The 15,081-nt window shown below is 34.5% G+C and overlaps 1 pseudogene; it reads left to right on the forward strand.

Annotated features, from left to right (window-relative positions):
* Positions 1-15,081, forward strand: part of LOC141417261 (integrin beta-1-like) — a 725,909-nt pseudogene that overhangs the window by 221,172 nt on the left and 489,656 nt on the right.

Below are 15,081 nucleotides of genomic sequence, written 5' to 3' on the forward strand. Positions count from 1 at the left end.
TACAACAAGCCTCTGTGCTTCACTTGCTTAGGGTCAGAATTGACAGATTGATTTTCTACTTTTCTTTTCTGGACTCCTAGTGGCATAAAATCTGTTCTATGAAATGTCTTCCATTTTGGTATGACCACCATATTGATTACAGAGTCAGTATACCTACTTTTTCACTTAGCAATTTGCTGCATACTCTATCTATAAAAAACACTATAGGAGCCTTTAGACCCTCCAGGATGACAGGTAAAGATAGGTACATGGTATACATTGGAAGAATCCACTAACATCACCCAATTTTAGTAGGAGGTAGTCAGGTGACAAGGACATTCCTTTTTTTTTTCATGGAAATCAAATAGAAATGTTGACAGTGGGGAAATTGTAATGGGAATATACACCTAAATATGTAACTTCTCTTGTTACTTCTTATTAATTTCTTTTGTGGCTTTGAGAAATTTAAGTAAGTCTGAGTTGCTAATGATTTATATGAGGACTGAGGTGGTGTTGGGTAGGAAATCTACAGTGGTAAGCTTTTAGAGAGGCCTACATCATTCTATCTGAGCACTTCTTTAGTGTCAGAATGGGATACAAGTTTCCAAATGCCTGCAGGAGGTTAAGAACTTTGTTAAAGCCTCTAAAGAATATTGAATATTGCATCTAAAGATCTCTTTTTCCCATGTGAGCCAATCATGCTTCCAGTAGTGATTATGAGAAATTATTTCAGTGATTGTATGCAGGATGATGCTTATCTGAGAAGATATTGCAGTGTAGAGATATGACTTAAAGTATGTACATTTTTCAAGGTTTTGTTTCCATTTTAGTTCAGCTTCATACCTAAGGTAGCTTACTTCCAAAAGACTGGTATTTATTTCAGATTAACAACATATACAAGTATGTACAAGGCAGACAAGTATCCATTTTCTTTATGTTCCCATGGAGATTGAGGGAATTCATAGCTACTACAGAAGGGATGTATAAGATTGGGATGAATATGGTGTGTTAGTCAGTTTTGTTTAGGATTTTTTTGTGATGGAACTAGGGTTTCAAAGTCTTGTAACTCAGCTTCTTGTTACTGTTACAAATTCCTGAGATACTCAGCATAAAAAAAGATTTATTTTGGCTGATAGTTTTGGAGGTTTCAATCCATGGTGTGTTGGCTACATTGCTTTTGGGCCCATGGCAAGGAATGTGTGGTAGAGCAAACTGCTCACTCCATGACCTGGACAAAAAGAGGGTGAGAGAGAGGGAAAGGGAAGAACTTGGTCCCATTTTCTCCTTCAAGGGCATGCTCCCAATGACCACAAGTCCCCCTGTATGGTAGTTTCAGTCAGTTTAAGATTTCTATACTCATTTTTATAGAGAGTATATAAACTATATTCAAGTTCTTAGCTTCCCTATACTTCCTGTGTGTCACCTTCTTTTTAGTGTGAATAGTGTTTCACAATATTGGTGCAATTTTATTATGTCTATATTCCACATATGAGAAAGAACATGTGGCTTTTGGCTTTCTAAGTGTTACTAACTTCACATAAGATGATGATTTCTAGTTGCATCCATTTATCCACAAATAATAAAATTATAATCTTCTTTGAGGCTGAGTAAAATTCCATTACCTGTGAATATCACATTTTTTAATCTCTTCATCCCTAGTGGGACCATCTCAGCTATTTCAATACCCTGAATATTCTTAATAGTGCTGCAATAAACATGGATATGCAGGGTTTTTTGTAATAACTTGAATTACATTCCTTTGGATATATCCCAGGAGTGGTATTGATGAATCTTATGAAAGGTCTATATTTAGCTTTGTAAAGAGCCTCCATACTGTAGGCTCCACTAGCATACATTCTCACCAGGAGTGTATGAAGGTTCCTTTTCCCCTGCATCCTCACCAATGTCTGTTGTCATTTTTGTTCTTGATGGTAGATATTTGAAAAGGAGTAAGATGGAATTTTAATGTGGTTTTGAGTTGCATTTCCTTTGTAGCCAGGGATGGTGAGCAATTTTTCATGTGTTTGTTAACCACTTGGACATCTTCCTTTGAAAAGATGCTGTTCAGATAATTTGCCCATTTCTTCAATGGGTTATTGATTTTGGGAAAGTTCAGATTTTTCAGCTCCTTCTATATTCTGGCTACCAACCCCTTGTCAGATAGATAGCTGGGAAAGATTTTCTCCCATCCTGTGAATGACCTCTTCAATTTAAAGAAAATTTTTTTGTCATGCAGAAGTTTTTAAATTTCATATAGTCGCATTCCATTTGTTGGATCCCTTCTCTTAGTTGCTGAGCTACAAGAGTTCTACTGAGGAAGTCCTTGCCTATGCCTATTACTTCCTGTGTATTCTTTGCTCTTTCCTTACTAGCTATAAGGTTTTGGGTCTTGTATTAAGGTCTTTAATCCATGTTGAGTTACTTGTACAGGGTGATAAACATGGACCTAGTTTCAGTTTTATTTAGGCAGATATCAAGTTTTCCCAGCAATATTGGTTTAAGAGGCTTTCTTTTCTCCATCATATGTTTTTGTCAAAAATTAGGTGGACATAACTGCATGGATTCCCACTGGGTCTTGTATTCTTTCCCACTGACCTTTATTTGCTGTTTTGACTGCCATGGTTCTGTAGTATAGTTTGAAGTGGGTATTCTGATACTTCCAGCATTGCTCTTTTTGCTCAATATTGCCTTAGCTATTTGCAGTCTTTTGTGCTTCCAGATGAACTTTGGGGTTGATTTTTCAATCTCTATGATGAATATCATTGGAATTTTGATGGGATGTGCATTGAAAAGGTAGATTTCTTTTGGTAGTATAGCCATTTTTACTATGTTGATTCTATCAATCTATGAGCATGGGAGATCTTTTCATCTTTTGTAGTCTTCATTGATTTCTTTCTTCAATGGTCTGTAGTTTTCTTCTAGAAGTCATTCACATCCTGTGTTAGGTTTACTCATAGGTATTTGATTTTTTGGTGCTGTTGTGCATAGAATTGTTTTCCTATATTCTTTCTGAAGCTGTTCATTGTTGGTATATTGAAAGGTTACTGAATTTTTAAATTGATTTTTGTATCCTGATACTTTCCTGAGGCTGTTTATGTTTTCTAGGGGTTTGTGTGGTGGAGTTCTCTAGATGTATTATGTGCAGGAGCATGTCATCTTTCACTAGGGATAGTTTGACTTCTTCATTACCTGTTTGAATTCCTTAAATTTCTTCTTCCTGTTTTATTGCTCTGGTTAGGAATTCCAAAACTATGTTGAATAGGAATGGAGAGAGTGGGCACACTTGCCTCATTCCTGACTTTAGGGGGAATGAGTTCCATATTTCCTAATTAAGTAAAAGTTGGCTATAGTTTTGTCATAAATATGCTTTATTATGCTGACATACATTCTTTCTATTCCTAGTTTCATCAGAGCTTTAATCATGAAATGGTGTTGAATTTTTTTCAAAGACTTTTTCTGTATATTGAGTTAATCAAGTGGCTTTTGTCTTTGTTTCTATTACTATGCTGTACTACATTTAATAATTTGCATATGTTTAATCATTCCTACATCCCTGGAATGAAGCCGTCTTGGTCATGGAATAAGATCTTCCTGATAGGCTGTTGTATTTGGTTTGCCATTATTTTATTGAGGAATTTCATCTACATTCATTAAGTAGAATGGGCTGTATTTCTCCTTTTTGGATGTCCTTGCCTGGTTTTGGGATAAGTGTACTATTGGCTTCATAAAATGAGTTAAGCAGTGTTCCTTTCCATTCTATTTGGTGAACAAATTTAAGGAGTTTTGGTATTAGTTCTTCTTTAAAGGTCTGGTAGATTTCAGCAGAGAATCCAACAAATTCTAGACTTTTTTTAATGAGACACTCTTTATTGCTGCTTCAATTTCACTGCATGTTTTAGATATGTTTAGAGGATTACTATCATGTTGGCTCAATTTTGGATAGTCTGTGTATCTAGACATTTGTCCATTTCTTCTAGATTTTCCAATTTATTTGAATATAGGCTCTCAAAGTAGTACCTGATGACTCCCTGAAAATTCTTGGTGTTTGCTGTCATCTTCCCTTTTTCATTTCTGATTTTATGAATTTAAGTCTTTTCCACCTCATTTTATTCAGATTCACCACGGTTTTGTCAATCTTGTTAATTATTAGAAAGAATCAGCATTTTATTTCTTGGATTTTTGGTATGCTTTTTTTTTTGGTCTGTATTTCATTGATTTGGACCTTTATCTGTATTATTTCTCTCCTTCTGCTTGTTTTGTGTTTAGCTTGTTTTTGTTTTTCTAGGAGTTTGAGATGCAGTCTTGGGTTATTTCTTTGATATATTTCTGTCTGTATTTTGAATATATACATTCATGGCTATAAACTTTCCTCTTAAGACTGCCTATGCTGTGGCCTATGGGTTCTGATAGATTGTGCTTTCATTTTCATTAAATTTCAGGGACTTTTTAATTTTCTCCTTTATTTCTTCTATGACTCACTGATGATTGAGCAATTGTTTGTGTATTTTCTGTTGCTTCTTTGTTATTGAGTTTATTGCATTGGGCTTAGACATTTTGCAGGGGGTTATTTTCATTTTCTTACATTTGTTGAGACTTGCTTTGTGTCCTAAAGTGTGGTTTATTTTGAAGAAAATTTCATTGGCTGTTAAAAACGATGTATATTGTGCCATTGTTGGATAGAAAACTGTGTAGGCATCTGTCAGTTCCATTAGATTTATTGCATCATTTAGTTCTAGAATTTCTCTGTTCATTTGTTGATGGATGACCTATATATTGGTGACAGAGGAGTATTGAAGTCTCCCACTAACTGTATTTTTGGGTCTATCTGTGATTTTAAGTCATTTAGTTTATATATAATGAAGTTGGGGGCACTAAATTTGGGTTCATTTAAGTTGATAATTGTAAGTTCCACTTATGTATTGCTCCTTTTATTAGTATGAAATGACCTTCTTTGTCTTTTCTGATTAACTTAGGTTTGAAGTGTACTTGATGTGATATAAATGTTTCTACTCTTACCTGTTTTAGAGGGCCATGATTTTGATAAATCTTCCAACCTTTCACCCTAAGACAGTGTTTGTCTCTGTCATAAGTTGGGTTTCATGTGAACAACAGATTTCCAGGTCTTCCTTGTTAATCCATTTTGCCAAATGGTGTCTTTTGATGAGAGAGTGTAGTCCATTAAGAATCAGTCTTACCATTGACAGCTATGTGCTGACTCCTGCCATTTAGTTGTTTTTGTTGTTTAAGGATTTGAGTGTGTACAGTCAAGTCAATACTACTTTTTGCATAATTATCTGTTCTCATGAGTTTTAATACTTCCTATCCTTTCATGGTCATGTTCTGTTTTCATTTTCTATGTGATGGATTCCTTTCAGAATCCCCTGTAGTGGTGGTTGGTATCTTATATTGTTTCAGTTTCTGTTTAACATGGAAGGTTTTTATTCTGCCATCAATTTTGAATGATACTTTTACTGGGCAGAGTATCCTAGGACTGAAATTGCTTTCTTTCAGTGCTCAAAATGCCTCACTCCCTGCCCTTCTTTCATTTAAATTTTCAGTTGAGAAATCTATTATTTTGATTTGTTTACCTTTATGTACCTTTTGTTTTTTCCTCTCTTACAGCCTTCAATATTCTTTTTTTATTCTCTGTGCTAGTTGTTTTAATGATAATATCATGTTTTGTTCATGTCTCTTTGGTGTCCTGGAGACTTCCTGTACCTAAATGGGCATCTCTTTTTTGAGACATGGGGAAATTTTCTGCTATTATCTTGTTAAATATATTATGGATTCCTTTGGCTTGCATCTCTTCTCCTTTTTCAATGACCATGATTTGGTTTTTCATGGAATTGCTGAGGTTTTTTTTAATTTCTTTCACAGTTTTTGAGTTTTTTTCCTAAGAATTCTTCTGTTTTTCTTCAACATCTACTTTGTGTAGAGCCATGAGACTCTGTCTTCCACTTCTTCTAGTCTACAAAATCAGAGAACAGGATGGTGGAACAAGTCCTGACCAGGAGCGAGTGCTGTTATCAGTGGTAGGGGAGAGGTAATGGAGAAAGTGGGTAGGAAGGTGAATACAGTGCTGCAAAAAAATGTATTCACATGTATGTAAATACAACAATGATAGGTGTTGAAACTGCTGCCAGAATTAGGGTGGGGAGAAATTGCAATGTTAAGAGGAGATGAATTACTGCATGATATACTTAATACTTTGTAATAACCTGTGTAAATGCCACAATGTATTCCCACCCAGAACAATACAAGGAAAAAATGGAAATTATGGATTTTCAATAAATAATGCTGGAGGCAAAGAGTTATCTGCTAGACAAAAGATAAACTTGGATATGTACCTCATACTTCACACAAAAACAAACTTGACATGGGTGTTTGAATAATAGGCAGGAAAAAAAAAGGTGATTGCTTACAGACCCAATTTTTTTCTTCTAAAAGTGCTATAGGAATTCCAATGTTGGTGTTTATAAATAAATTATAAATAGAACTGATTCAAAGTCCAAGAATGTATAATTCACCCAATAGTTTAAAATATTGCCTTTGTAGATCCAGTAGACTTGATTTTGCCCATTTATCTTACCTGTGGGTTTTTTTTCACAGGGCTGAGCTACACACCCAGCCCTTTGCATGATTTTCCATTAATCCTTCTTACTTTCTAAAATATTTGCAGTTGTTACACTACTAGAGCAAAGGAAATTATTAACTTTTGTTCATTATATTTGCAATACTTTAAAAGAACTTGATTACACACTTCCCATTTAAAAATCTTTAAAAATTTGTAATGAATAGAACTAGAGAGTATCAATAGTTTTTGCTTGAAAACCGCACAGGGCATTTAACATTAACTAGTAGTAGTTCTGAAATTATCCTGTAGCTCAAAGTGTTCATATGGCTTATAATACAAAACAAAAAACTTGACAAGATTGTTTGGACTTCAATCCTTTATTCTATAGGGTTCTAGATTTCATATGCCTACTACCTATCATTAGTGTTCCCTGGATTTAAGATGGAAATTTGGGGAAGCAAAATCAGCAATACAGGAACATAGAACATGCCTTGCTTATGTGTTCACAGGAGCTGACAGATGCCAGTCACCTTCAGACTTCACCCAAGAGTTGACCTATTTAACATACTAAATGAGGAGTGATGTCTTGAAAGTGTGTTTGGGTTTCTGAGATTGGACGGCAGTGTTGTTCTACAGTTGCAAAATTACCAGCATGGTTTTTTCCTATTCAATAGGACCCCCTCTTCTCATTTTTTCCACTGTACAATATGGAAAGTTGTTGCCTTCTCTGAGGACTTTGAACAACTCATTAATTAAAATATTGCTTCCTGCCACATCTCCTACATATTTAGGGAAGTTGCTAAGCAGTGATTAAAATAGTAAAACTTCTTCAGTTCTCTAATGCTGCTATTTTGACTCTTGTTCCTTCTACTATTTGTTTCTAAACATTGTTTCACATGAGTACATTTGAACTTCAAAGCTTCATTTTTACACAGGACATGAATTTACAGTCAGATTGGAATTTATACATATCACATCCTTCACAACTTTTTTTGTTTTTGGCTAATTAAAGTAATGAATAGTGCTTTCAAAAACTTCCTGAATACCCAAGCATTTTATATCAAAGCTGGTTAGAAATAACTGATGCAAATTAATACAGATTTTATCTGTATTGATTGTGCAATTGGCTGGTTCTTTTCATCCTTGGGAAGAGAAGCTGCTTTCTTTATGGATTCAGGTGATTGAGAGGAAGAGATCAATCTATGCTCTTGGTGTTACAAAGCTATTTAGGTCATAATCAATGATTAAAAACACTTGCACCAGAAGTACTGTATTAGGGCATTAATTATTTGCCTAATAGCAATGGGAGCTGTTGAGAAATAATCTTTAAAACCAATGGCTATCACATTTTCTCATGCCATGTTCATTAAGAAGGAGTGTCAGAGAGATGGAAGGAGAACCCAGAGACATGGTGTCAGGAAATAGTAGCAGTAATGCCATCATTCTCAATAGAAGTGATTATGAACTGGGGACAGGGTTTTAATAGGGTAGATATCTAACAACCACAAGGCTCTGAGTTCAATCTCCAATACTCCAAATAAACAGAGTAGTGATTACTATAGTGCACGTTGTGGTTCTGAGTTTTATGCATATGTATGTTCATCCCATGGAGTGGTAGTAATGACACAGCCCTGAATTCACAGATGAGGAAGCTTGGGCTAAAGAGGATAAGCACATTTGGAAAAGTTTTACATCTGATGTGTGGCTTAACTTTGTTATGCAGGCCCCTGTGACTGTACAGCAAGCAATGCAGTGTGAGTCACTGCACCAAGCATACTGAAACTGCCCATGTCCTGTAGGATATTTTAATTCTACTAGAAAGAGGATGACATGACCACAGGAGAAGTGTAGGTTCTTTTCTGAGATGGGTTTGCTTGGATGGCTTATGGGTTTAGGAGAAATTTCAGCTCTGGGATGACCCTCAAGCTAGTTTGGATTAAGGAAGCTTGGCTAGCTGTCACAGATCTTGGTTTCTTAAGTGTGGTACACAGACCATCTGAATTGGTATCTCTTGGAAACTTGGTAGAAATGCAGGATCTCAGGGCCTAACCTGAACCCTCTGTGTCAGGATCTGTAGTTAAGTAGATCCCAAGGCTCAGAATCTCAGAGTTCCAAGAATCAGAGTGAGGAAGTTGTCAATCCTCTCAAGACCTAGACCTGGAAGCCTGCCCAGCGTCTTACCCTTCTCTTACATTTACCAAGTGCATCACCAGGCCTGCCTTACATGAAGGTTTTGGGACTTTCATTCCACTTCTCAATGTCAGTCAGTATCCAAGAACTTGGTGAACTTATGGCCCTTTTTATTAGGACATAGGTGTGTGTGTATGTGTGTGTGTGTCTGTCTGTCTGTCTGTATGCATACATGTATTGAATGTAACATCAAATATTCACTTTAATACATGTGTCATGCTTTCAAATTGACATCATCTGGCAAGGGCAGTAAAACATATACATAGTCCAAATTTTTGAAGTTGATAAACTATGTAGTTTTTTCTTGTCTTTCATGAGCTCAAAGATCTGACATTTTCCCAGGCTAAATGGTAGAAAGAGACAATGCTAATAACATCCTAGGTTTATGTGGCATTTTCTTCTGAGAAGTTCAAAGTGATTGAGCCACTCATGCCTTCCTTATGGGAATTGCCTGTGAAGTAAGACCTAGCACCCTTAATACTTTTTCTTGTCTTTTAGTGTTTGTAAATGTGTAATTCTATGGAGATAGGCAATATATGAAATTGATAAAATATATCCAAATGTTGGTTGAAATAACTATTGTAAAGTACATAAGGATGAAGATTTGTCTTATTTTAAAACAGCTTTCATGGTTGCTATAAAATGAGTATCACAAAATGTAATTAGAATTCTCCTTCAAGGTGTTGATATTTCTCATAAAGATCATTTTAGATGGACTGCATCATATTTTGTTTTTGCTATGGTTGTAACATGTAAATGCTTACATAAGAATGCTGGTTAAGATTAAATTGAGATTTAAAGTAATTACAACTATTGCATGGTATTCGTCTGCTGAACTTTCCTTGTTTAGCAAGGTAGTATTGGGAAGCTTTTTAGTTAATGCATTTCATCATAAAAAATGAAAGCTACACTAGTTGTAAGTAGCAGTAGATATGGGAATCATTATCTCAGGATTACATTTTTGTTGATCATGCTGGGGATTAAGCCTAGGTCCTCACACATGCTACACAAATGTTATACCAATAAACTAAAGCCATTATCCTTAATTAAAAACTTGTTAGCTTTCTATCCTTAGGAATCTGAGCAATGTCCATGTTGTTTCAATTTTAACCCATAATCATGGGTCACATAGAGTAGTACCACATCATTGATTTTTCTCATTAGCATTTTGACTTGAAAAATTCAGTTTAACATAAAATATTTTATAATTTTCCTTGATGCCCCCACTATACCCTACATGTTGAATTTCCAAATAACTTAAGGAGTTCCTTAAATCCAAGGAAGTAAACATTCTTTCACAAGGTAGCTGGAGTGAGACAAAACAAAACTGTAATAATTCTATTCTTTTTGTTGATTCTGTTGATATTCAAATGAATAACCTATATTAAAATGTGCTTCATAAGTCAGATGATATTCTTTGAAATGCACACTTAGACCAAAAATGTACATTTTTATAACACACATGCATATTATGTTATAAATAGTCATTGTTTCCAAAGCAGCAACACTTTGCTTTGTCATCATCAAGGTCTTCTAGGATTAGACACAAAAATAGCACAAAATCTGACCCATCCTGCCTGAATATAACATATGGAGTGAATATGATTACCTTGACGCTTGTGATGAGTTATACTTTGAGTACTTTGTTTGACTAATCAGTCATAATATATGACTTGAAATAACTTTAAACTATAGGTTCAAATGTTTCAAGAAAGAAACAGAGGTTCCTTTCATTTTGCTATGATATATATACTCAACATCCCTTTTCTGTCCTATATAGCACCTTTTCTTATACTATAGGACGTCCCTTACTAGCTTCTCTAACATTCAATTGACTCCTTCAAGTAATATGTTTTTCATAGTAGTTGAGACACCCACCTACTGAAATCTCCCTCTCAAGTTCCCAAAACAGTTTCAAATTGTGTTTCACAAGACAGTCATTAAGCAGAATTCTCTAAGTATAAAGTAGATCACTTGGTTGAGGAGAGCTGATCCCCACCATGACTCCTCAGTATGCCTGTATAAAAGGGCATTTTGCCTTTCAAGTGACTTAGTGATAAACCTGGAAATGCATCATTCTTTCAAAGATCTGATGATTCAGATTTTAATAATAGAGAGAAGAAGCTAATGCTTCTTCCAGAATCTGGACATTTATTAATCTTCTTCCCTTACTGTGCTTCATTACTTTTTTGTGGTACTGGGGCTTGAACTGGCACTATTCCTTAAGCCATTACACCAGGACTTTTTTTGTGTGTTAGGTATTTTTGATAGGGTCTCATGACATATTTGCCTGGGCTTGCTTTGAACAACCATGCTCCTGATCTCTGGCTCAGAAGTAGCTGAGATTACAGGCATGAACCACCAACACCTGGCTGGCTGATTACTTTGATGATAGGGAAAATGTGTTAATTTTATGAGAACATATACCATCAAATGTGGATACAAAGTATTAAATATTTCATTGTCTTTGAATTATAAGATACAATAATAAAAAATCTCGTAATCAAAGTTTCACCTTAAGATCTAATTATAAATGCAATATTTGAAGGTCATAGCTTCTGAAAAAACACAAATATTGTTGTATTTGGATTTTCATTACAGTTCATCAGAGAAGAGCAAATTATTGCATTGCTGTTACTATTCTCCAGGAAAATTTTTTATATGATCTCATTAAATTATCCAGCAGCTTGTTTACAAGTTAGCAATCTGAAGAAGGCATTTCCCTTAAGACAGAGGAGATGTCTAAGGAAAAACAGCTATTGTTTAGAAAGCTAACACCTATTCTGGTTTCAGGGCACTTTCCATTATATTGAGCTTATCTACTTAATGTAGTGATGTATATTTCCCACTATTCATGACAATTTTACTTTATATTTTTTCATCTTCAAATACAAGATTAATTTAAAAATGTCATTTAGGTTTTCAAGTTTGAGGTATATGGGGAAAATTGTGATATTACCTATAATTTTTCTGAGGTATCTTCAAAATATAATGCACTTGGTAAAAGTTTCTATCAAAACATAAAAATAGTAAAATTTTTTATCCCTTTTATTTTGCATTAAGCAAATACTTTTAGAATATTCAGAAAAGAGATTGCAAAATTCTCCAAATAGTATTTAAGGTAAAATTTTTATTAAACCTGCTCTTAGTAGTACTATACTATCTAAAATATACAGAATAAGAAAATTTGATCACAACAGAGCAGATAAAATGATTATTGGTTAAATGACATTTACATACTTTCCTAATATCTTAAGTCAGATACATGATCTTAATTGTAGCAAATTTATAATTTATACAATTATTTTTTGAAAGTTTTTACTTATTTAATTTGGCACCTCAAAATCTTTATACATTTGTTTAAAAGGAAAAATAATCTGAAATTAGTATATTGTATTTTCCCTCTACAGTCACATACATACAAATTTCGCACGTAGTAAAATATATTCTTTGGGACCAAAGGTGGTGGTTCACAACTGTAATCCCAGCATTTCAGTTGGAAGACAGCTTGCAATGCACAGAGGTTTCCAGGCCAACCTGGGTTACACAGGAGACCTTGTCTCCAAAACCATTTATAAAAGGGAGTATAGAGACATTGATCAATCTGTAGAGCAAATGCCTACCAACGGCAAGGACAAGAGCTCATACCCCAGTGGTGCCAAAAATAACAATGTAGAATACTAATTAATTTTATGACACATGAAGTTCACTTAACAAATGAATGTATATTTATTTGCATTCTTGAAACATTATATCTATCACTTAAACAAGGCAAAGTATTTTACTTTTATTCTCTTCATAAGTATGTAAATGAAATTATTTGTTTTATGCATTGTCAAACTATTGAATTAAGGAGATAATGTCCATATTGATGCTTTGGCTTTAATTACTTCAAATTTTGAGTGAACACCTATGCATTGTTACAATGCAAAATTAGAAAAGGGTCACTGAAATTCTTTAGAAATTTCTTTCAGGAAATTCAATGCAGCATTATGCATATCTATGACATGATCAAACATTGTGCAATATCCCCAGCCCTGCTCTTATTTTTTATTTTTTATTATAATATATTCATTATACAAGAGGGGATTTATAATGACAAATCCAATTAGGATTATATTATACATGGTTGAATTGTCCCCATCATTTCATCATTTGACCCTCTTCACTCTCCCTGCCCTACTAAAAACAATTGCAAGAGGTTTCTTTGTTCTATTTCATACAGGTATATAAAGTCCATCAACCATATATTCTCACCTTAATCTCTTCCATTCACCCTCTGCCTCTTACAATACCCCCCCACTATACATATTTTACAGTCCTGTTTTTCATTATTATTATTTGAGTTGATGTTCAAAGGGGTTTGTCAGTGTTTTCCTGCCATGGGTATTCTTTACTTTGATCATTTCAACCCCTTCCATTTCTCTCCCTTACCCTTTTACCTCTCACTCCCTATTTCAACATCTTTGAATACAAATCCTTATATTCCCTCCATTCACATATTTTATGTTTTATGATATTACTGATACTATATCATTCTTTTTTCATTTCCTTCTTTCTCTATGTTCCATACAGTAGTTCTACTATGGCTAACATATTCTACATACGAGTTTGTATATGAGCAAAAACTCATATGAGTATATGAGTTTTTGTGTATATGTTTATTTTTTGGATCTATCTTCCATGTATGAGAGAAAACATGTGGCCTTTGTTTTTCTGAGCCTGCCTTACTTCACTTAGCATGTATATTTCAATTGCATCCATTTACCTTCAGCCCACATACCATTATTCCTTATGGCTGAATAAAACTCCATTTTGTATATATACCACATTTTCTTGATTCATTCATCAGTTGTAGGCATCTGGATTGTTTCTAAAGCTTGGGTATTATGAATAGTGATGCTAATATTTCTTGATGAGATAGGTAGCTGAGAACAAGACATTTAAAACAAAACACCCAAGTGTGTTCCCATAACTCAAGACAATGTGAAGTAGGGAAAATGCAAAGTAAATGAAGACATTTAAACAGTTGGATTGTTCATTTCACAGTCTCACTTCACATTTTGTCAAGTAGTAAGCAGAATATAATTCTCAACATACCCATGTTTTTTCAGTTAATACAATTTTCTATTCTGGTCTCTGATAATTTTGCATGTTAAAAATTTCTGGAAAAATATCACTTCAGACTAGCATCATTTTTATTTTGCTCTGTTGCTGTCAAAAATCTCAACTCCTTTCTTTTATTCATGTGCACAACACTCACCCCTCAGCAGCTGGAGTGCATATTTGCAAGGTCAAATGCAAATATCATTATGAACTACTTCTTAAACAATAAATGTCCAGCATTTGAATTTACACATAAGGGTTTCATGATGTGATTTCATCCTAACTCTCCATTTGTTTCATTTTATTATCTGCCCTCATGTTTACCATTATTAAACAGCAGCTGATTTCCTCCTCAATGATCTGTATATCTTATTTTTTTAATTATTTATTTTTGTATATTGTGATGTGCAGAGGTACATTGTGCCATTTACATAGGTCATTACAATGTATCAAATGTATCATACATGAATTGACCTCCTCAACCATTCTCTTTCATCTCACCGTCCCCTGATTCCTGGAAGAGTTTCAACAGGTATACTTTTTACATTTTCTTACATGTGTATACATTTTATTGCACTGTATTCAACCTCCTACACCATTTTGCCACACCTCCCGTGTCCAACTGGTGCCAGTCCTCTCCCTTGGGCAGAGATTTTTCTGCCTTTCTGTTCTCTGAATTTGAAGGAGAAAAAAGAATGAAGATAAAAAGAAATACATGGCATTTAGCTTAAGCTGAAGTTAGATACACATGCCATAGCAATAAAAACAGCATGGGACTGGCACAAAAACAGATGTGAAGACCAGTGGAACAAAATAGAAGATCTAGATATAAATCCACACAGGTATTTTTACCTAATTTTTGACAAAAACACCAAAACATGTGATGGAGAAAAGACAGCTGCATCAACAAATGTTGCTGGGAAAAGTGAATATCTATCTGCCTGCAGAAAACTGAAACTAGATCCATTTCTATCACCCTCTACAAATATCAACTCAAAGTTGATTAAAGAACTCAATATAGGACCTGAAACCTTGAAGCTAGTACAGGAAAAAATAGGAAATGCAGAGGAGGTAATAGGCATAGGCAATGACTTCTTCAGTAGAATTTAAGTGGTTCAACAACTAAGAGAAAGGATCAACACTACATGAAATTACAAAGTTTCTGCACAGAAAAAGAAATGGCCTCTAAACTGAAATCGTTGTACATAGGATGGGAGAAAATCTTTGCCAGA

The sequence above is a fragment of the Castor canadensis genome, chromosome 15 (assembly GCF_047511655.1).
Source record: "Castor canadensis chromosome 15, mCasCan1.hap1v2, whole genome shotgun sequence".
Classification (NCBI taxonomy): Eukaryota; Metazoa; Chordata; class Mammalia; order Rodentia; family Castoridae; genus Castor; species Castor canadensis.